Below are 22,492 nucleotides of genomic sequence, written 5' to 3'. Positions count from 1 at the left end.
GTTAGCGTTTTTACCAATAAATTAGCCTTGGTTTACTACACTATGGGAAGCTACCTTTTTTATTTCCCCATGCTGAGCACCACCGCTGCCAAATAGAAATCTGGAGCCTACAAACATTGGATTATACAGGACGCCCTGAACATCCACAGCTAGTTGCAGATTCAACAACACCCCTTGTGGATATCCATTTAATCAAGGCTTGATTACTACCTTGGGAAGGTAAGCGCATTGTGAGCCCACATTATTTGAAGACCCACATGAGAAGATTTTAAACATTTGTTTATCACTATTGGAGAAGTTTATATTTATTTTTGTCTTTATGGAACTTCCTACACTTTTATGCACGTATAAAGGCTGTATTGTTAGCCTATTATTCCAGGACTGATTTAGGCTTCATATTTATGTTTGCCTGCTGACTTTTGCAGCTATTTTTGTGCACACTTTTTTTCTTTTTTTTTTTTCACTGGCCACTTGCTGGCTGAACGTTTTTATTCATTATTGATGTTTTTAATATTTTTTAGCACTTTGTTTCAATTTTAGTTTATTATCAATGTTCACTGATTAACACTTTGATTACTTAGTCATATTCATTGCGCTCGTCACTTTACCTTTCACTATTTTATTGTATTTCTATTTGATATTTATACATTATTAGATTGAGCAGCATCATCACTTTTAGTTCATTACTATTATTTTACTTCACATCTTAAGCTTTACTAGGTAGGCGCAAGAGCACCCTCACTTTATCATATTCACTTTACTCACTAGCATTTGCTGCCACCATGGATGTGTTTACCTTTATGGACCACAGAAATGTAAACTTAGATGACATTTTTAACAAAGACCATAAATCCAAAGATACAGATTTAGATAGTCTAGTTAGAAAACTAGGACACCATCTAGAAAAGAGAATCAATCTTTGGTGGGATGTCAACACATTTGACAGATATATTGAAGAACACATTGTCCCTAGAAGGCTTAGGTGGGACATTCCCCCCAATGACGGTCTTCTAGATAAAGAATCCATGGAGGAATGGTTTCAGTTTTTTAATAACAAAAGTTTGGAAGGGCTACATTTCCTTCTTAAACGGAAACAGAAGAAGGCAAGAATCATTGATAAAATGATTGAAGAAATAAAAGTCAAATTAGAGCCATATAAAGATTCAACGGAATTCAATACATTAGCTTCCCAACTAAACAAGCATTTAGTAACTAAAGATCTAGAAACACAACAAAGGAAAATGAAAAAATACCAACGTGATATTTCGGACTATAAAATGGACCAAGTGTTCAAGTGGCAGACGAAAGTGGAAAAACCCCAGCCCCCATCCACTTACTCTACCCCAGAACGAGAGGTTAGAATTCAGGAACCACCCCAAACCACTCTTTTACCGAACCAAGGACACTATATGGGCCAACAAAGACCCCAACAAAATTCCAGAGGAAATGGTACACAGGGATACCAGACACCAAGGAATTTTAAGAAGAAACCGTTCAAGAAATTCTATAAGAAACCTTATCATAATAGAAGAAATTCAGAAAGAGATTATGGAGACAACAGAGGACAATACCAACACTATGATCAATATAGAAGACCTGAAAGAAGTCCCATACCGCTCTATAACAGATTTGAACCTATCAGACACCATCAGGAACCACAACCTTACTATTATCAAAACCATTATGACCAACCAACACAAAGACCTTTTTTAGACAGAGAGAGGAGAGACCACACTCCCAGAAGGGATTACAGAGATTATTACCAATCCCCCAGAAGGAGACAACAGGAACCACCCAGGACCCCCAAACAACGAACACCGGAATACAGACCAAGAACACCACCCGAAAGACGAGGGGATGCAGAGCGGGAAAGAGAAGCCAAAAGAAAAAGAAAAAGCGAATAATAGGTGATGGCATCTTCAATATCAGTGGACTCCCCCTCTCTACAGATGAAATAGCAGTATTAGACAATGGTCTCAAACATGCCCCAGCGAGAAGTCTCAATAAATTTGAAACTTTTATAGGAATCCAAAAATATATCCGCAAAATAAACATCAAAAAGTATATGATGAGCAACCCCATAAATACACTAACTAAGAAACCTAATCCGGTAAATACAGTACAACACAGTAATCTACGTAATAATTCGGTATTCAACCCACAAGTACATGATAATCATTTCATCAATGTATTCAAAAAACTAGTGTTGCAGGATTTAGATACATTGGAAGTGAAAAAAGCCTCCAACCCTATCCATATAAAGAATGGTATTCAATCCTTAACAAAAAGATCTGACATCGTAATCAGACCTGCCGACAAAGGCGGTGGGGTAGTTGTACAATCGAAGACACAATACCAGATGGAAATCAATAGACAACTACAAGACAAGGATACATATACCAAATTATTAAGTAATCCGACAAATCAATATAAGAAGGAATTAGAAAAACTAATCCATTTAGGCATTAAGAAAGAAATACTAAACAAAAAAGAATCCCAATATCTGATTCCAGAAACATGCAGAATCCCCATTATATATACGGTTCCTAAAATACATAAGGACAAAATAAACCCTCCGGGAAGACCCATAGTCAATGGTATTGAATCATTGACAGCAAGAATGGAAGAATACCTTGATGGATTCATACAACCCGCAGTACAACAAACTAATGCATATTTAAAAGACACCAAGCATGTATTACAACTATTAGAGGATACTCCAGTGTTGAAAGGCAGGACGTTTATAGCCACGGCAGACGTCTCTTCACTTTATACCATAGTACAACACCATCAGGCAATCAGTGCCACGAAATGGCTCCTGAGAGAATTCACCACTTTAATATGTAAACAAAGAAAGTTCTTGATAAAATGCATAGATTTCTGCTTGAAACACAATTACTTCTGGCATGACCAGACGTATTATAGGCAGATAACAGGTATTGCGATGGGAGCCAAATTTGCTCCTAGTGTAGCCAATGCCTTTATGGCACAATGGGAGGAAGGTTCAATATACGCAGATATACCAATGGAACTAACATTATACAAAAGGTATATTGATGATATACTCATAGTGTGGAATGGTACCCAGCCAGCACTAGAAAAGTTTTTGTCTAAATTGAACCAAAATGATAAAAATATCACACTTACGTGGAACATCAGTGATACTATGGTCAACTTTCTAGATTTGGACATCTCGATTGTAGACAACACATTGGTGACAAAAACACATTTCAAAAATATTGACACTAATAGCTACCTATCCGTAAAAAGCTGCCATCATAAATCATGGCTTTTCAATATACCTAAGGGACAACTAACAAGACTAAAGAGAAACTGCACATACCAAGAAGACTATGAAAAACAAGCTTTCTTTATTGGAACCAGATTTAAGGAAAAGGGATACACAGACAATTTTATTCAAAAACAGATTGAGACGGTATCAAAAATGGATAGAAACACCCTATTACAAGGACCAAAAATGAAAAAATACAAAAATGAGGCTCCATTCATTGTTTTAGATTACAACATACAACACCGAGAAGTTGAAAAATTGATAAAGAAACACTGGCACATTCTGAGAAGTGACCGAAACCTGCAAACAATATTACCGGATAGACCAAATATAGTATATAAAAGAGCTCCGACGTTGAGAGACCTAATTGTCAAAAATGTAGTAGTACCTCCACCAATAAGTGGGTACACCTTTTTCAAAAGTAAAGGTTTTGTACCATGCAAATACTGCTATGCATGTAGACACTCTAAAAAACCACAAAAGAAAAGAGAAGACTTCATTTGCACCAAAACTGGTCAAAAATTTATTATTAATGACTTCATCACTTGCCATACAGAAGGAGTTGTCTATGTACTACAGTGTACTTGTAATTTACAGTACGTAGGCCGAACCAAAAGACCACTCATGGTTAGGATAAAAGAACATATCCAAAATATTTTTAATGGTTTTCCGAAACATACTGTCAGTAAGCACTTTGCACTTTTCCACAATAAAGACCCCACACATCTCACCTTTTAGGGTATAGAAAAATACAAAAAACCATGGAGAGGGGCACACTTGGTAAGATCCATCAGCCAGAAAGAATCTAGATGGATACATAGCTTACAGACTATGGTACCTGATGGAATGAATGTAGAATTTGATCTTAATTGTTTCTTAAGTAATTTTTAATTATTATCTTATTCATTGCGATTGCAATGTTTTATTCATTTGCTATTTACTAGCATTTTATAAATATATTATATATTTTTTAAATCATTATATCATCCCTATGCATTTTATTATGTTATGTACATTTCCTGATTATGCAGTTATGAATTGTTATTATATAATTTATCACGTTGGATTCATATACTTAGAGCATATTAACTCTGATTATTTTATATCAAGATATATTGCTTTAATATTTAATATCCATTTAGCTACTCATGCTAACATTTATGCGGATTATACAGCAGATAGCTCCATCGCCATATTCGGTTAATATCAGTCCCTGATTATTCACAATGCTGTGTATCACCAGGCGTATAATTCAATCAATGGCTTTTTGATCTGGGGCTACACTAAAATGGCCGCCGGGAATACACAGCGCTCTGGACTCATAGATATGTTTAAGCTGATCCTTACCCACCGTTAAAATGGCCGCTGCCAGTAAAGAGACACTTTCTCTGACAAAATGGCGATCGAGCTATTTCCTGCTGGCTCTTATAAATGACAAGTCCAACAACCAATCCGTCACCTCTGATGAAGCCACGTGACGTGGTGTAACATGTAAGGGACGGACTGATTTTTGAAGCAATACATCAGTAAGCTGTCATCAGCTGTTTCTTAGTTTCGTTTTCTTTGATCTTTTAAAATGCACTTGTTAGCGTTTTTACCAATAAATTAGCCTTGGTTTACTACACTATGGGAAGCTACCTTTTTTATTTCCCCATGCTGAGCACCACCGCTGCCAAATAGAAATCTGGAGCCTACAAACATTGGATTATACAGGACGCCCTGAACATCCACAGCTAGTTGCAGATTCAACAACACCCCTTGTGGATATCCATTTAATCAAGGCTTGATTACTACCTTGGGAAGGTAAGCGCATTGTGAGCCCACATTATTTGAAGACCCACATGAGAAGATTTTAAACATTTGTTTATCACTATTGGAGAAGTTTATATTTATTTTTGTCTTTATGGAACTTCCTACACTTTTATGCACGTATAAAGGCTGTATTGTTAGCCTATTATTCCAGGACTGATTTAGGCTTCATATTTATGTTTGCCTGCTGACTTTTGCAGCTATTTTTGTGCACACTTTTTTTCTTTTTTTTTTTTTTTTTTTTTTTTCACTGGCCACTTGCTGGCTGAACGTTTTTATTCATTATTGATGTTTTTAATATTTTTTAGCACTTTGTTTCAATTTTAGTTTATTATCAATGTTCACTGATTAACACTTTGATTACTTAGTCATATTCATTGCGCTCGTCACTTTACCTTTCACTATGTAGTCCACCTGCCAGTTTTCTACGCCTGGAATGTAAACGGCGGACAGAGCTGGCACGCAGGATGTGAGCGACCTCCGATGCCGCAGCCAAGCTCCTTGTTCCCCCCTGATGGTTGACATAAGCCACCGCCGTGGCGTTGTCAGACTGGATGTCCTTGTAGCCTCTGTGACCACGATGAGAGGCATAGCCTGATCGCTCGTAGTTCTAGTGCATTGATCAGCAGGTGGGATTCGTCTGGAGTCCAGCGACCCTTGGCCGACTGGACCCCCCAGACTCCCCCCCAACCTGTGAGGCTGGCGTCCATCGTGACCACAGTCCAATGAAAAGGAAGGAACGACTTCCCGGACTGAAGAGCCGGGGATCTCAGCCACCAACTCAGGGAAGCCCTGACCAGGTGACTTACCTGAATCTGACGATCCAGAGACAATGGAGATTCGTTCCATTTGGACAGGATCTCCTCCTGCAAGACTCCAGTGTGGAATTGGGCATACGGTACTTGTGACGGTATCGGTATGATATCCCCGTCAACGTTCCCTTCTTCCCATAACGAAAATCACCCCAATATTCCACGAGGAGGGATATCCCTGGAATCGCCCAGAAAGCCACACATGAGACAAGCTTACTGCTTGAACAACACAGACTTTAATGTTATATCACACAGCTTATATGTCATTTCCAAAACTGTTACAATGACAAATCTCCGCCCCCCTCACACTGGGGCTTCCATACAGATGACTAGGTAGACACGACGGGGCCGATGCTGAAAACACATTTTCTTTAGACAATGACATCAGTGACGCTGAGCACTAGCTGTACTGAATACATCAACCAGATCGCTCGACCCCGCATATAGAGAGATAATTACCACAATGAAGCAATCAGAATAATTAACACAAGCCACTTAAACACAGATCTCCTTCACACAACACAATAGATCAATTAACCTTTAGAAATAGTGAGGGGACATTAGCACGTCAATAACCTGTCAGAGGAATGAATCACATGAAATTCCTTTCTACCTCTACCCATATGGCTAGCAGGGAGCAGTAAACTGAGACATATAGGCAAATGTATCACAATGGCCCCCCTTTTGCTCCCTGCTCCGGCAAACCCGGTTGGACCTTCCCTGGTCCAGTAGGGTTGACGGGTTCAGAGCTTTTAGTCCGAGGTTAACTCCGTTTGGCATGACTGACCTCCCTTGGCAACTGCTTCAGACTCAGGTATGTCACCGGGTCGTCAGATCACACGCCGGTCAGTCCCCAAGTCTTTGTGCGATCTGCAAAGTCACCAGAAGTCAGTGTAAAGACAGCGAATGGGTCTGTGCGCCGCCGTCTAGGTGTCCCGCTATGGGAGGGGGCAGGTTATGGCTCTGAAGTGACAATCCCAGGAGATTCATAAAAAGAAAAAGTTATATTTGTTGAAATGCTGTAGCACTTGTGCTCAGAGTCCAGGGGGGGGGGGAGGGGAATCAGAGCCCGATAAGGTCAGCCACCCCCTGCTCCCTCCGCAGCCGCCGGTTCTCCTCTTGGAGCTTCTCCAGCTCCATCTCCAGTTCATGGAGCCTGGGGGGGTCAGCCTGCTGTGACCTCAGGTGGTTGTTCTCCTCCTCCATGCGGCTTATGCACTCCTCCAGCTCTATGTACTCACGGATCAGATCCTGCTTGCTCATGTCCTGCAGGCTCTCCACGTGGTCCTTCATCATCAGGAACTGGATGGTGGTGTAAGGGGCCACCGGTGGGCCCTTGGCGAACATCTCGGCACGCATCTGGGACGCCCGCTGCGACTCCCTCTCCTCCAGTCGCTTCTTCTCCTCCCAGGTCAGCTTGTTATACGGCTTCCAGGACCTCTTCTTCTTGAAGGGTGGCCGGCGGTGCCTCTTTCTGCCCAGCTCCCTCCAGGGCCCCTCCGGCTCAGGGCTGGAGCCCATGACCAGCTGACAATGGTGTTCCCTGTTGTCCGTAATAACAGATTGTACCATGAGGGCTTCGTAAGGGGTGCCCAATGGTTCTTCCTGACCCAGCTCCTGGGGATCCCAAGCCGAGTCTACACAATGGGCTGCTGCTGGTGGGCGGTACCCAGGTTGAGACCAATTTGACCTGGTGTTGTCATTCATGGGGCAATTCTGCTTGAAGTGACCCAGCTGTTTGCACCGGAAGCAGCGTTGTTCGTTGCCCTCCTGGCGTGGATAGCGAGGGCTAGATGTCACCGGTCTGTTAGGAGGTTGGTATCTAGCGGTTGGTGGGTGTGAGGGCACCGTTTGTGGTGGAGGTTGTTCCTGTGGTGTGACCTGGTTCGTCTTGCGAGTATCTGCATATTCATCCGCCAACTTAGCGGCCTCTGGTAGAGTCATGGGCCTGCGATCTCTCCACCCAGTCTTTGACGTCCGTCTGGATGTGATTGTAAAATTGCTCCAGGAGCATTAGTTGCAAAATGTCCTCTGCGGTGGTGGCCTGGCTGCTGTTAGCCCAGTTAGAGGCCGACCGGGACAATTGGCATGCCCATTCCGCATAAGAGTCTTTCGTGGTTTTGCGTGAGTCCCTGAACTTCTGTCGGTGGGACTCTGGGGTTACTGCATAACGAGCCAGGAGCGCTTCTTTAACCCGGGCGTAGCTATGGATATCCTGATCTGGCACGGTACGGAAAGCATCAGAAGCTTTGCCTGACAGTTTGCCTGACAATATTGCAACCCACTCTTCTCTAGCTATTCGGTGCAGGTTACATTGTCGCTCAAAATCCGCCAGGAAGTTATCAATCTCACAGTCCTTTTCATCAAAAGCTTTAAAAGCGCTAAACAGAATCTTCCTTGCGTCTGCTGTGCTGTACTCACTGTTTGGAGAATGTGTGGCTGCTTGTTGGACTGCTGCCAGTTTTAACTGTAGCTCTGCGTCTCTTATTTGTTTATCCTCCTGTAGCTCTGCGTCTCTTATTTGTTTATACTTCTGTAGTTCTGCGTTTACTAACAGGTCCATCACTTTCAGCACCACATCCGCCGCTGGGTTCGGGCCGAACCACGCTAGCTTCTCTCTCATTAGCTTGTTGGCTGGCGATTCCTCCTCCTGAATCACTGGTGTCTCCATCTCTTGTACTGCTGGCGTTGCTGCAATCCCGTCCTCCTGGTCTAGCTCAATTGATTCTGCTATGATGACCTGCTTGGTTTTGTTGCTAGCAATCCTTCGACGAACTTCCAGTAGTTCTTCCAGTGTCTGCTTGGAATCCGGGTGTGAGGGGGAATAGAAGGGAAAAATCCCACTGCTACCAACCAATTGTGACGGTATCGGTATGATATCCCCGTCAACGTTCCCTTCTTCCCATAACGAAAATCACCCCAATATTCCACGAGGAGGGATATCCCTGGAATCGCCCAGAAAGCCACACATGAGACAAGCTTACTGCTTGAACAACACAGACTTTAATGTTATATCACACAGCTTATATGTCATTTCCAAAACTGTTACAATGACAAATCTCCGCCCCCCTCACACTGGGGCTTCCATACAGATGACTAGGTAGACACGACGGGGCCGATGCTGAAAACACATTTTCTTTAGACAATGACATCAGTGACGCTGAGCACTAGCTGTACTGAATACATCAACCAGACCGCTCGACCCCGCATATAGAGAGATAATTACCACAATGAAGCAATCAGAATAATTAACACAAGCCACTTAAACACAGATCTCCTTCACACAACACAATAGATCAATTAACCTTTAGAAATAGTGAGGGGACATTAGCACGTCAATAAGCTGTCAGAGGAATGAATCACATGAAATTCCTTTCTACCTCTACCCATATGGCTAGCAGGGAGCAGTAAACTGAGACATATAGGCAAATGTATCACAGTACTGCCTCGAAGGAGGCTACCATGAGGCCCAGAACTCCCATGCAAAAATGGAGTGTCTGTAACTTCTCCAAAGGAAGGAAGACCTTCGCCTCCAAGGAGTCCAGAATTAACCCTAGGTACTCCAAACGCTAAGTCGGTACCAAGACCGACTTCTGAATGTTTAGCACCCAATCAAATTCCCAGAGGGTCTGACTGGCTATAGACACGTCCTCCTCTAAGTCTGAACTGAAAGCAGCTCTCAGAAGAAAATCGTCTAAGTAGCCCACGACAGCAATGCCTCGCTGTCTCAGCAAAGCCAGAATCAGGGCGAGCACTTGGTGAACACTCTTGGCACTGACGCTAGGACACAAATTGATAGTGATTAGAGTTAAGCGGATACCTGGATGTTCGGGTTTGGACCCGAACCCGGACTTTGAAAAAAAAGTTACGGTTTGTGACCGAACCCGACCCGAACTTTGACCCGAACCCCATTGAAGTCAATGGGGACCCGGACTTTTGACTACAAAAATGTCTCTAACCTCATCATCCTTAGGGAAAGGGCTGGAGGGCTGAAAATGGCAGCAAAATGTTGGGAAGAGCATGGCAAGTATTCTGGAAATAAATGTGGATAGGGAAATGTGGATAGGTCAGTTCACAACCGCGATCTGTAGTCCCTTGTGGCTGTGGAGTCCATTCGCTGTGCTTGTGCTGCTAGTGGGAGAGCGTGTGCCCGGTTCGACGACAAACGGTTTCCTGGGAAAGTCTCTGCGGCACCAGAGAGAGAGCTGGAGCGCAAACAATGGATCCTGCTGGGACGCACATGGCGTGTGGGGAATGACGTCACTTCCGTGGACCAGAATGCAACGCATTTCGGTGTGTGCGCTGCGACCTACTGAGGATCACAGCGCTCACCTTTTTCAAGCTTGACCTACTGAGGATCACAGCACGCACCTTTTTCAAGATTGAAAAAAGTGCCCGCTGTGATCCTCAGTAGGTCGCAGCGCACACACACCGAAACGCATTGCATTCTGGTCCACGGAAGTGACGTCATACCCCACACGCCGTGTGCGTCCCAGCAGGATCCATTGTTTGCGCTCCAGCCCTCTCTCTGGTGCCGCAGAGACTTTCCCAGGAAACCGCTTGTCGGCGAACCGGGCACACGCTCTCCCACCACTAGCAGCACAAACACAGCGAATGGACTCCACAGCCACAAGGGACTACAGATCGCGGTTGTGAACTGACTGTCATCAGGACCTCATCCACTTGCCTGCATACTACTACTTCCATGTGAGTGCTTTGATGTTACTTTCATATTAAAGTCTGCAGTTTTTTCTAAGTGGCACCTGTTTTTTTCTGTTTCTGTTCCATGCTTTGGAGTCTGGCTTTGGCTCCCCATGCAAGGCTGCCCAGAATAAAAGGACTGCTCTCTCACTTTAGAGCTATATCGCTAAAAGGACTTTTTAAAAGGAAAGATATTTATACTTCTGTCAGCGTGCGCCAGTAATGTAAATATTAATTACTAATCATTACCCAGACGGTCTGGCTCTGCGATAAGTTATCCTCACCTGTTACACAAAACACATTCCTTTAGTAAACATAATTGACATGCTAATCCACTACACCTACACTACACTACAAAGGTCAGACTTTCTGACACCGAATCTACAGGAGTCAATTACTATAGCTGACATGGCAGACATCAGGACTTTTGGAGTGTGTTAACTCACAACACATGATTGCATCAATAGAACTTTCACACAATACAGGGCTAGTTAGCATAGCACAATGAAATATCTTAGGAGCCAGACTCAATTAACACCTCAACAGTCTATGTACCACATTGAATGAATCACTGTCCTATTGACCTGTTGGGGTCAGAATTATCAACTTGTAATATTTCAAGATCTCCTGCAATACATGAATTATCATTAATGTCCCATCTCATGTAATCCGAGATATCAGTTCTCAGTCATCCTATGCCCCTAATGGACATAGGATGACCCAAGACCCAAGAGTCATTGGTGAAGCTGGCACAGGAGTACCCTGCATCCTTCAAACGTCCCTGGGTATCACGGGCCATTCCGTTACAGTTACCTTATTTAGCCAGGAGACTGGGGGTCCACGACCGGAGGAGAGGTCCATTTTTTCAAAAGGCTCTCCTCAAAAGGATAACGGACCGCCATGCTCTGAGGGACCACAAAAGACTTCTGTGGCCGTTCCCATTCCTTATCTATGAACTTATCAAAGAAAGTAACATGAGGAAAAACTTTCACAGAGGGGTTAGATTTGTGTGATCCAAAGGAGACAGACCCCTCTGTGGAAGTCCCAGCTGCATCCTCCAGCTTGAGAGAGTCCCTCACAGCATCAATAGGTGAACTCACAATTGCACTGACCCAGACGAGGGGTCCTCCTCACCAGGGAGGTCCTGGTCTGCATCCTCTGACATACCAGAACAGGGGTTCTGAGTCGCAGCCAGGCCCAAATCCGAGTCAGAGCATTCCCCAGAAGATGGCACACTGCTTCCACCCTGTCAACAAATGATTCCAAGACAACAGTGTATCCATGGGAACCGCAGGTGCAGGGGCACTGGCTGCTGCCTCTGGCAATTTATGGAAAGAAAGGTCAGATACTGACTCCATATTCACCCACTGACAGCCCTCAGGGACTAAGTAAAAAATACTCAAGAAGTCCATCCTCCTTGCTGCACCCCAAATGGAGACTGATCAGCCCTGCTGCCCGCCTTCCTTGTATACACAGGGGTAGATTCAGATAGATTAGCGGATCTTTAGATCCGCATAATCTATCTGATTTACGATCTGCCGGCGCAAGTTTTTGAGGCTAGTGCTGTATTCAGAAAGCACTTACCTCAAAACTTGCGGCAGCGTATCGTAAATCCCCCGACGGAATTCAAATTCCGCGGCTAGGGGGAGTGTACTATTTTAATCAGGCGTGTCCGCTCGCCAATTTAACTGCGCATGCGCCGCCGGCTAAATTTCCCAGGGTGCATTGCTCCAAATGACGTCGCTAGGATGTCATTGGTTTCGGCGTGAGCGTAACTTGCGTCCGGCCGTATTCTGAATCGACTTACGCAAACGACGTAAAAATTCAAAACTCGGCGCGGGAATGACGGCCATACTTAACATAGGATACCCCTCACATAGCAGGGGTAACTATACGCCGGAAAAAGCCGAACGCAAGCGGCGTAGAAAAAAAGCGACGGGCGGGCGTTCGTTTCTGAATCGGCGGAACTCCTCATTTGCATATTCGTCACGTACAAAAAACAAAACGCCACCTAGCGGCCAGCGGGAGATTGCAGCTTAAGATCCGACGGTGTAAGTCACTTACACCTGTCGGATCTTAGGGAGATCTATGCAGAACCTGATTCTATGAATCAGCCGCATAGATCCGACCATCGGAACTCAGAGATATGACGGCGTATCAGGAGATACGCCGTCGTATCTCTATCTGAATCCGGGCCACAGAGTGTGTGAGGAAAAAACTGTGAGGTGAAAAAGCTGCGCGCCATACAGAAAGCCAGTTCTAGAGGCCAAAACCCACACAAAAATGTCTGCCAGGCGCCTCAGAGAAAAGGGCGCGGACCACAAGAAAATGGCAGCCCACAATACTACTTGCGCCACAGCGCGACCACGAAAAAATGTCCGTCAATGGAAATTCCCATAGAGAAAGCAGGCACACAAAAAAATGGCACCCGACCCCCGTGATGTGGACGAGAAGGCCATGCAGAGACTTCCCAGGAGACAGACCCTCCCTCACAGAAAGGAAAAGGAAAATCCCCCAAGGTGGGGCTTTAACGGTAACAATAGATTCAACTAACGTAAATAATTACAATAAAAGTTTATTATTTAATACAAAAATTATAAAGACAAATTGTTAAGAACAAAGTACATGGGTGTGTATTGGACTCATCCACAAGGATAAATTCAGGCCCTACGCTTTTCGGAATAAAGTCCCTTCTTCAGGGGCCTGTGTCTGTGTGGGGTTGCACTGTATACAATATAAATAGAAATTAATATATCAAAAAAAATGTTTACAAGAGATTTTGGCACCTTTTGTCCATTGACCCTAGTTTGGGCCCCTTCGTATCCAAAGAACCTGCCATTACATACCGACGGGCATCTTCCCATAGGGATCAATTGGTCACAAGTGAGTTCAAGGGAACCTTTAGAGATGATCCATGTAAACGACGGGGGACCTACACCTGTAGTGGTTGTACCATCTGTCGGTATATGAACATCAGACAAGATGTAACTCTACCAAATGGCCGACCTTATAGGTCTCGCCATTTTGCCAACTGCAAAACCGCAGGGGTAGGTTATTTGCTGACATGCAGTTGTGAAAGGTTCTATGTCGGCAAAACCAAATTGCCGTTCCATGAACGTGCATCGAGACACATTAACTCCATGAGATTGGCTAACCCTGATTTACCGTTGGGGAGACATGTGTTGCTCCAACATGGAGGCAGGTTTCCTGGGGTCAATTTTCTCATTTTGGACAGGATTCACCCCAGTTCGAGGGGAGGAGACTGGAACAAAATATTACTCCAGCACGAAACTCGATGGATTGCAGACTTGGGGGCAAATGTCTTTCCCGGCTTAAATGAATTGATCAGTTTCAGACCCTCCCTAGAGGGTTTCGCCTCTGGTGGGTGTGAAAAGGATTAATTTAGGATGTAAGGTTGGGAGTTTGACTTTGCTACTACTACATGATGTTTGTTCTGTGTTTGTGTTTTTTTGTTTTGGTTCTGCTTTTACTGTTCTATGCAATTTTGGTTGTTTTTACAGGGATGATATCACAAATATGGGCTATTGCTATATGACATGATTCCTTCCTGCATTTTCCCTTTGGACTATATTGGACCGACTGACTTGCTGCTGGTGGCTACATTAGGGCTTGGGGGTGCTCCTTTCTCCTTTAGGCCTGGCGCACGTAGGCCGATCCCCCGTTTCTGGAGGCGGTCTACCTTTGACTCTGGTCGCTGCCGCTCTTTGAGAGGCTGGTGACTTTGGGGTCATTATTTGCGCTGGCAGGGAGGTGTGTGGTGCATTCGGGATGCAACCGCACCCTGGGGGGTTTTCCTATGGGTGGGGCTGCCCCCACATTCTTTCTGGACCCGGTTTGGCATCACCTTATTGGTCAATGTGGGATTTCATCCCTTTTGGCCTTTGGTAGCATGTTCAATAATTCACTCACTGTAGGGGGATCCCCTCTGAGTGTACTATATAAGTTTCATTAGTCGCTGTAACTGGTGGTTTGCTATGGCATGCCCAGCTACTTGTCATTATGCTTTATCTTCACCCATATACATATTGTGACTTGAGAGCCCTTTTCTATGTACTCATAGTGTTTTATATACGTGCTCTTTTTTGCACTATGTTTCTGCCCCCTGTCTGCCCTGTGTGAGCCCTCTCTGTAGGGCAATCCCATTTGTGGGTTTCCAGAGCGGAGACGCCTGTGGGTGGTATCACTGGCTTATGTGATGCTGTCGCATCACTCGCTATTCCACCCCCTCCTTCTCCGCTACTTGACATCTCTGCGTCTCCATGGTAGCTAGGATACGCCCCACGATACCGCCTACTAATGCGTTGTCCATGCACGGTATCTACCTCCTGGTCTGTGATTGTGGTGGGCGGTACTGAAGGCGATTTCGATGCGGCTGCGTCATGCGCCATCCTCCCCGCCCATCCTCGCCCCCTTGGCTCTCCTCCGTGGCGTCTCCGTGGAAACACTGAGACGCTATATTACACTATCCAATGAGGTGGCTAGCGTGTCATAGCCCCCGCCCACCTTCCATTACAAGCCCACACATAAAAACACCACCCCCGCCCAACATGCCGGTCACGGCAGACGGCGGCAGTGATAGCTATTATCCTTAAAGGTAATTTATGCCCTTATTTTCTATTCAAATAACCTTCTAGCTTATTTGAGCAGTTTTCATATAACCTGCATTAGGGGGGGACCTGGCAGACTCTCTGACCATACAATTATATTTTACATATTTGTCTTACCAACGAGCTCTCTTCTGACCTCTCTGGCCACATTTGGCATTCCATTCTTTTTTTTCAGGTATGCAGCTTGAGCCCTTTTATTTAGGGTCTTTATTTAATTTAATCACAATGTTCTATTTTCCCTTATTTTATAGTTTATATATAATTATGCTGGCAGTGCTGTTTGGCACTTCTTCACTTACTACATATATGACCAATATCTTTGAAACTCTCTTTGTCTTACAATATAGCCACTTACTTACATGTATATACTGCTTTTTGCTCACGCAGGGGCAGTGTATATTTTTCATGCTTTAGAGTGTTCGCCCCGGGTTTGCCTGGAGACGAGGGAGGCCCCCTGGTCCGTTCTTGTGCTCCTGTCCTTTTTCTCAGGAGCCAGGGAGCCACCGATTTGATGTCCTCCGGTCCTTCTATAGTCCACATACATGGTGACGGGTACGATATATGTTTTATGTAAAGGAAATTAATGTTTTCCCTGTTATGTACCAAAAACAATCTCCTGTAAACATTTTTTTGATATATTAATTTCTATTTATATTGTATACAGTGCAACCCCACACAGACATGGGCCCCTGAAGAAGGGACTTTATTCTGAAACGCGTAGGGCGTGAATTTATCCTTGTGGATGAGTCCAATATGCACCCATGAACTTTGTTCTTAACAATTTGTCTTTATAATTTTTGTATTAAATAATAAACTTTTATTGTAATTATTTACGTTAGTTGAATCTATTGTTACCGTTAAAGCCCCACCTTGGAGGATTTTCCTTTTCCTATTCACTAATAGGGGTGTTGGTAACAGACCATGGTCTCCCCTATAGATGTCTCCTTTGTATTCTATGTCCAGGCTAGCAGATACCCATGAAACTGGTTAATTCCATTTTCTTCCCCCACGTACATCTTAGGTTGACCTACAGATATTATTTATGATATAATTTTCCTTTCGAATATACTCGATCAAATTTTGTTTTCTGTTACATTATTGGGAGGTACTGTTTTTTGTTGCATATACGTTTTTTGTGACCAGTCATTATGTTTCAGGGAAAAGAATGGGACGATCTCATGCAAGGCTACTCTGCCAGTCATTACAAGGGGGAAGCCATTCAATCAGAATTGTCCTCACTCTGTGGCCAACTAGGTAGACTGGTGGAGAAAAAAGCAGCCTTGTTCTGGCATGTAGAAAGTTTTGAGAAATACCTAAGGGAAAACATCAACCCTTATGGTCTTTGCATCCAGATATTCCCAATGTTAGATAACGTGAATTTAGAGTTTCGTAAGAAGTGGGAGCAGAACCTACAATTATGCACTTCAAACATGATGAAGTTACGTATTGATGAGTACAGGACAAGATCAGGACAAGTCGAGAAAGACATTGACGATGTCTATACAAAATTGAAGCCCTTCTTGGGCCTTTCTGGCTTTCAAGGACCAAGAGACCAAAATCAAAGGTCGTCTTGACCAAGTAATCCTAAAAACCCTTCACAAAAGAGAAAAGAAGTTTTGGAGGGACAAGATGTCCTTCCAAGAAGGAAAGGCCTGTTTATTCCACTCAACAAAATCCTAATAAGGGAACAAACAAGTTCATGCCAAACAAAGGCCCCAAAGTCTCGTCCAATGTTCCGACCACAATCTCATCTCAAAATTCTTCTAGAAATAGAAATATCAAACCCAAACGACCACTGTCAGGAGAAGATGCCAATGCTCCCAAGAAGTGCATTTTGCAACCCTCCACACCCACTACGACCACTGGCGGCAGGGCCGGTACAAGGGGGGGCAGAACGGGCGGGTGCCCTGGGCTCTACTATTTACTGGAGGAAGGGGGGCACATGTAAAGTGCTAGCTGTATGCTTAAAAACTGTCTGGACACACCAGCCGCTAATACCTACACCTGCAATGATGTGCCGAGTGCGCTCCTGCACCCGGCAGAAACCTAGAACAGACCAGCGCTTCACTTATTGACTCCCCTGTCAGTGGAGAAACCCCCCCCCCTGCAGGCGCTTGGTATTCCCTACCCAGCGTCACACACTGAGAGGCTGGCCGGAGGCGGGATGGGAACAGTGCGAGGAGGGGTGGCGGACAGCACCCAGGTGACACCATAAAGAAAGCTGGCAGTTGTAGTGGGTGCTGTCAAGCCCCCCTCTACCCCTCTCATTGAAGCTGTGATAGCGGCAGTGTGAGCGGGGGAGAGGTGAGCTCAGGATCTCAGAAAGTTTGCCCCCCCCTCTTTCTCCTGTCAGCAGTGCGGGAGGAGAGACAGCGGAGAGACATGCTCCAGACTACTGGAGCATCATGGGACATGTAGTTCCAGAAGATCAACAACGCAGTGAAAGTAATGAGAGAGCCGCTGTCTCTCCTCCCGCACTGCTGACAGGAGAAAGAGGGGGGGCAAACATTCTGAGATCCTGAAGCTCGCCTCTCCCCCGCTCACACTGCCGCTATCACAGCTTCAATGAGGGGGGTAGAGGGGGGCTTGACAGCGCCCACTACAACTGCCAGCTTTCTTTATGGTGTCACCTGGGTGCTGTCAGCCACCCCTCCTCGCACTGTTCCCATCCCGCCTCCGGCCAGCCTCTCAGGAAACAGACTACAGCTCCCAGCATGCACTCTGCTGGGGGAAAAAAGAGAGAGAAAGAGATCCCATAACCCAGAAACAAGCCGGGGAATGAATACTTAACTGCTCCAAAAGACAGAAACAGAAAGAGAGGAGTGTACCGGGGAAGCCAAAGAGGGAGCTATACTGCTGCTGCTAACCAGAACCACCAGAGAGAGCCACGCTGCTAACCAGAACCACCAGAGAGAGCCACGCTGCTAACTAGCACCACCAGAGAGAGCCACGCTGCTAACCAGAACCACCAGAGAGAGCCACGCTGCTAACCAAAACCACCAGAGAGAGCCATGCTGCTAACCAAAACCACCAGAGAGCCACGCTGCTAACCAGCACCACCAGAGAGAGCCACGCTGCTAACCAGAACCACCAGAGAGAGTCACGCTGCTAACCAGAACCACCAGAGAGAGCCACGCTGCTAACCAGCACCACCAGAGAGAGCCACGCTGCTAACCAGCACCACCAGAGAGAACCACACTGCTAACCAGCACCACCAGAGAGAGCCACGCTGCTAACCAGCACCACCAGAGAGAGCCACGCTGCTAACCAGCACCACCAGAGAGAGCCACGCTGCTAACCAGCACCATCAGAGAGAGCCACGCTGCTAACCAGCACCACCAGAGAGAGCCACGCTGCTAACCAAAACCACCAGAGAGAGCCACGCTGAGCCACTACCAGGGTACAGACATGCTACACTACTGCGGAAGTTTCGCTGGGTCTGGTAAGAGGGCCTGTAGGCAATTATCCTTTACTGATCCTAGGGACTGAGCCATTAGGAACTGCCTAAGCTGCTATCCTCTATACCTAATACAGCCTCTGCAGGCTAGAGGATAGCAGGTTAAGCAATTGTTAACTGCCACAATGAGCTCCAATGCTGTGCTGCTGGCCCGAAAATATTGTGTGTGTGTGTGTGTGTGTGTGGGGGGGGGGGGGGGGTGCAGTTTGCCATGTTCGCCCTGGGCACCAAATTACCTTGTCCCGGCACTGACTGGCGGTGCCGTCAGACATGACCGGCAGGGTGATTCCCCTGCATGTTTCACTGAACTTCTCTCAGGTTTCCCTACTTCCCAGCAATTAAATACACAATCCACCCATGAAGGGCTACGGTCCACCATTAAAGAAACAAGCGACACTGGGTTTTTTCCCCAGGTCTCTCACGCACCACTGGAAACTTAGACCTTTTTGGGGGGGTTGATGACAGTACATGCACCACTTCGGGCTTGGACATCACCGATTATGAACTGTCACCAGATGAGAGGACTTTACTGGCAAAGGGTCTTACCTTTTGTCTGGAAGCCCAATTAGATACATTCGAGATCATTAAGGACCTTTACCTGTTTGCCAGGAAAATGCTATTCAAAAGTTTATATTTTAAACAAAAATGTGAGGCTTCACATACTACGATTCAACAGCATAAGGCCGATCTGGAGTTACTCCTATCTTTGTCTGATGAGGCTGACCCTATGGAACTCATTGACACCCTTGTTCTTGAAAATCTATTACCAGAACCGGTACTAACAGACATTTCTGAGAGGCCGGTGGGTCTATTAAAAAACAAATCTCATAAATTCCCCCCATTGCAAACAAATCCGAATTTAGCAGCTTTTGTAGCTCTCACCTCTGCTGAAATTAAAAAAGTACATAAACCAAGAGCTGTCGGCAATTTATCCCACCAACAGAGTGAAGCCCTGGAAAAATTAAAGAATTGCAACTCCCTAACCATCAAACCATCAGACAAAGGTGGGAACATTGTCATCTTGACCAATGTCCAATATAGAAATATGTGTCTTAAAATCTTGTCTAATGGTGAATGGTATGTGCCCATCTCTAGGACAAGTATCCTGAAATTCGAAACACAATTTTATGCCCTGATAGATGGAGCCTTCTCTCAGGGCGTAGTTAACCAGGACACTTAGGAATTCCTTCAAACAAAATACCACAAAGTACCCACCTTCTATTGTCTCCCGAAGGTTCATAAAAGCCTGGTGGATCCACCTGGGTGACCCAATTGTGTCAGGCAATGGTGCTTTAACAGAAAACCTAAGCATCTACATTGACACACACCTAAGACCATTTGTGATATGACTACCGTCCTATATTAAAGCGGGGGTTCACCCAAAAAAACTTCGGTGCGGCTCTATACGGCGCCTGCGCACCGACGTTCGGCTTCTTTCGGCAACTCGTGACACGCAGTATGCGACGGTCGAAAGCCTGTCAATCAATTAGGAGCGCCCAGTCCCGCAGAAGACATACCCGGGAGCGGCGGTGAAAATGCGGTATGTACAGGGATAAAATTAAAAAAACAGCCGATTGTCATTACGACAATTTGGCTGAATGTAATGTTAAAAATGTATTTTTTGGGTGAACCTCCGCTTTAAGGACACTATCCACCTGCTGCAGAAAACTGAATCCCTTCGTGTGTCTGAAGAAACACTATTGGTGGCAATTGACGTGGAAGCTCTGTATAGCTCCATCCCCCATACCCTGGGGGTTGCTGCTATCAGACACGTCATTGTCCCCATCTTCCAGGTGGACCGCAAACTGGGTGAATTCATTGTGATGGCCCTTGAGTTCGTACTTGATCATGGTGTCTTTTCCTTCGACGGCTCCCACTTTCTCCAGGTGCAGGGGGTTGCGATGGGGACTTTGTGTGCTCCATCGTATGCCAACCTGTACCTGGGGGAGTGGGAGAAATCATTCCTGTCCAGTGCGGTCGCACAGCCTTGGATTCATTGTGTAGCGGCTTGGTTCCGCTACATCAACGATGTCCTCATGCTGTGGGAGGGATCTGTCAAAGATTTGGACATGTTCATGTCCATCATGAACTCCAATGAGTTCAATCTCAAGTTCACTGTAACGACCAGTAGTACCGAGATTGCCTTTTTGGATGTCATTTTATCCAAAAATTCTGATGGAAGAAACAAGACAATGGTACTGACATTGTGAGAATTATTACCAAATACCATGGCCAGCATCAACAGATCAAGGGTATAATCAAAATTTTTTGGCACCTTTTGTCCATTGACCCTAGTTTGGGCCCATTCGTATCAAAAGACCCTGCCATTACATACCGACGGGCATCTTCCCTTAGGGATCAATTTGTCACAAGTGAGTTCAAGGGAACCTTTAGAGATGATCCATGTAAACGACGGGGGACCTACACCTGTGGTGGGTGTACCATCTGTCGGTATATGAACATCAGACAAGATGTAACTCTACCAAATGGCCGACCTTATAGGTCTTGCCATTTTGCCAACTGCAAAACCACAGGGGTAGTGTATTTGCTGACATGCAGTTGTGAAAGGTTCTATATCGGCAAAACCAAATTGCCGTTCCATAAACGTGCATCGAGACACATTAACTCCATGAGAACGGCTAACCCTGATTTACCATTGGGGAGACATGTGTTGCTCCAACATGGATGCAGGTTTCCTGGGGTCAATTTTCTCATTTTGGACAGGATTCATCCCAGTTCGAGGGGAGGAGACTGGAACAAAATATTACTCCAGCACGAAACTCGATGGACTTGGGGCAAATGTCTTTCCCGGCTTAAATGAATTGATCAGCTTCAGACCCTTCCTAGAGGGTTTCGCCTCCGGTGGGTGTGAAAAGGATTATTTAGGATGTAAGGTTGGGAGTTTGACTTTGCTACTACTACATGATATTTGTTCTGTGTTTGTTTGTGTTTTTTTGTTTTGGTTCTGCTTTTACTGTTCTATGCAATTTTGGTTGTTTTTACAGGGATGATATCACAAATATGGGCTATTGCTATATGACATGATTCCTTCCTGCATTTTCCCTTTGGACTATATTGGACCGACTGACTTGCTGCTGGTGGCTACATTAGGGCTTGGGGGTGCTCCTTTCTCCTTTAGGCCTGGCGCATGTAGGCCGATCCCCCCCGTTTCTGGGGGCGGTCTACCTTTGACCCTGGTCGCTGCCGCTCTTTGAGGGGCTGGTGACTTTGGGGTCATTATTTGCGCTAGCAGGGAGGTGTGTGGTGCATTCGGGACACAACCGCACCCTGGGGGGTTTTCCTATGGGTGGGGCCGCCCCTTGTGTCCCCCACATTCTTTCTGGACCCGTTTGGCGTCACCTTGTTGGTCAATGTGGGATTTCATCCCTTTTGGCCTTTGGTAGCGTTTTTAATGTCAATCAATGATTCACTCACTGTAGGGGGATCCCCTCTGAGTGTACTATATAAGTTTCATTAGTTGCTGTAACTGGTGGTTTGCTATGGCATGCCCAGCTACTTGTCATTATGCTTTATCTTCACCCATATATATAGTGACTTGAGAGCCCTTTTCTATGTACTCATAGGCCCAGATTCACGTAGGAGATACGACAGCGTATCTCCAGATACGCCGTCGTATCTCTGAGGCCGCGTACAGACGACCAAACATGTACGATGAAACCGGTCCGCCGGACCGTTTTCACCGTACATGTCTGGCCGGGGATTTCTGTATGGTGGCTGTACTCACCATCATACAGAAATCCGCACGTAAACAATACGCGGGGCGTGACCGCGC

The sequence above is a fragment of the Rana temporaria genome, chromosome 6, assembly GCF_905171775.1.
Source record: "Rana temporaria chromosome 6, aRanTem1.1, whole genome shotgun sequence".
NCBI classification, from domain to species: domain Eukaryota; kingdom Metazoa; phylum Chordata; class Amphibia; order Anura; family Ranidae; genus Rana; species Rana temporaria.
Note: the sequence above shows the minus strand (reverse complement) of the source record.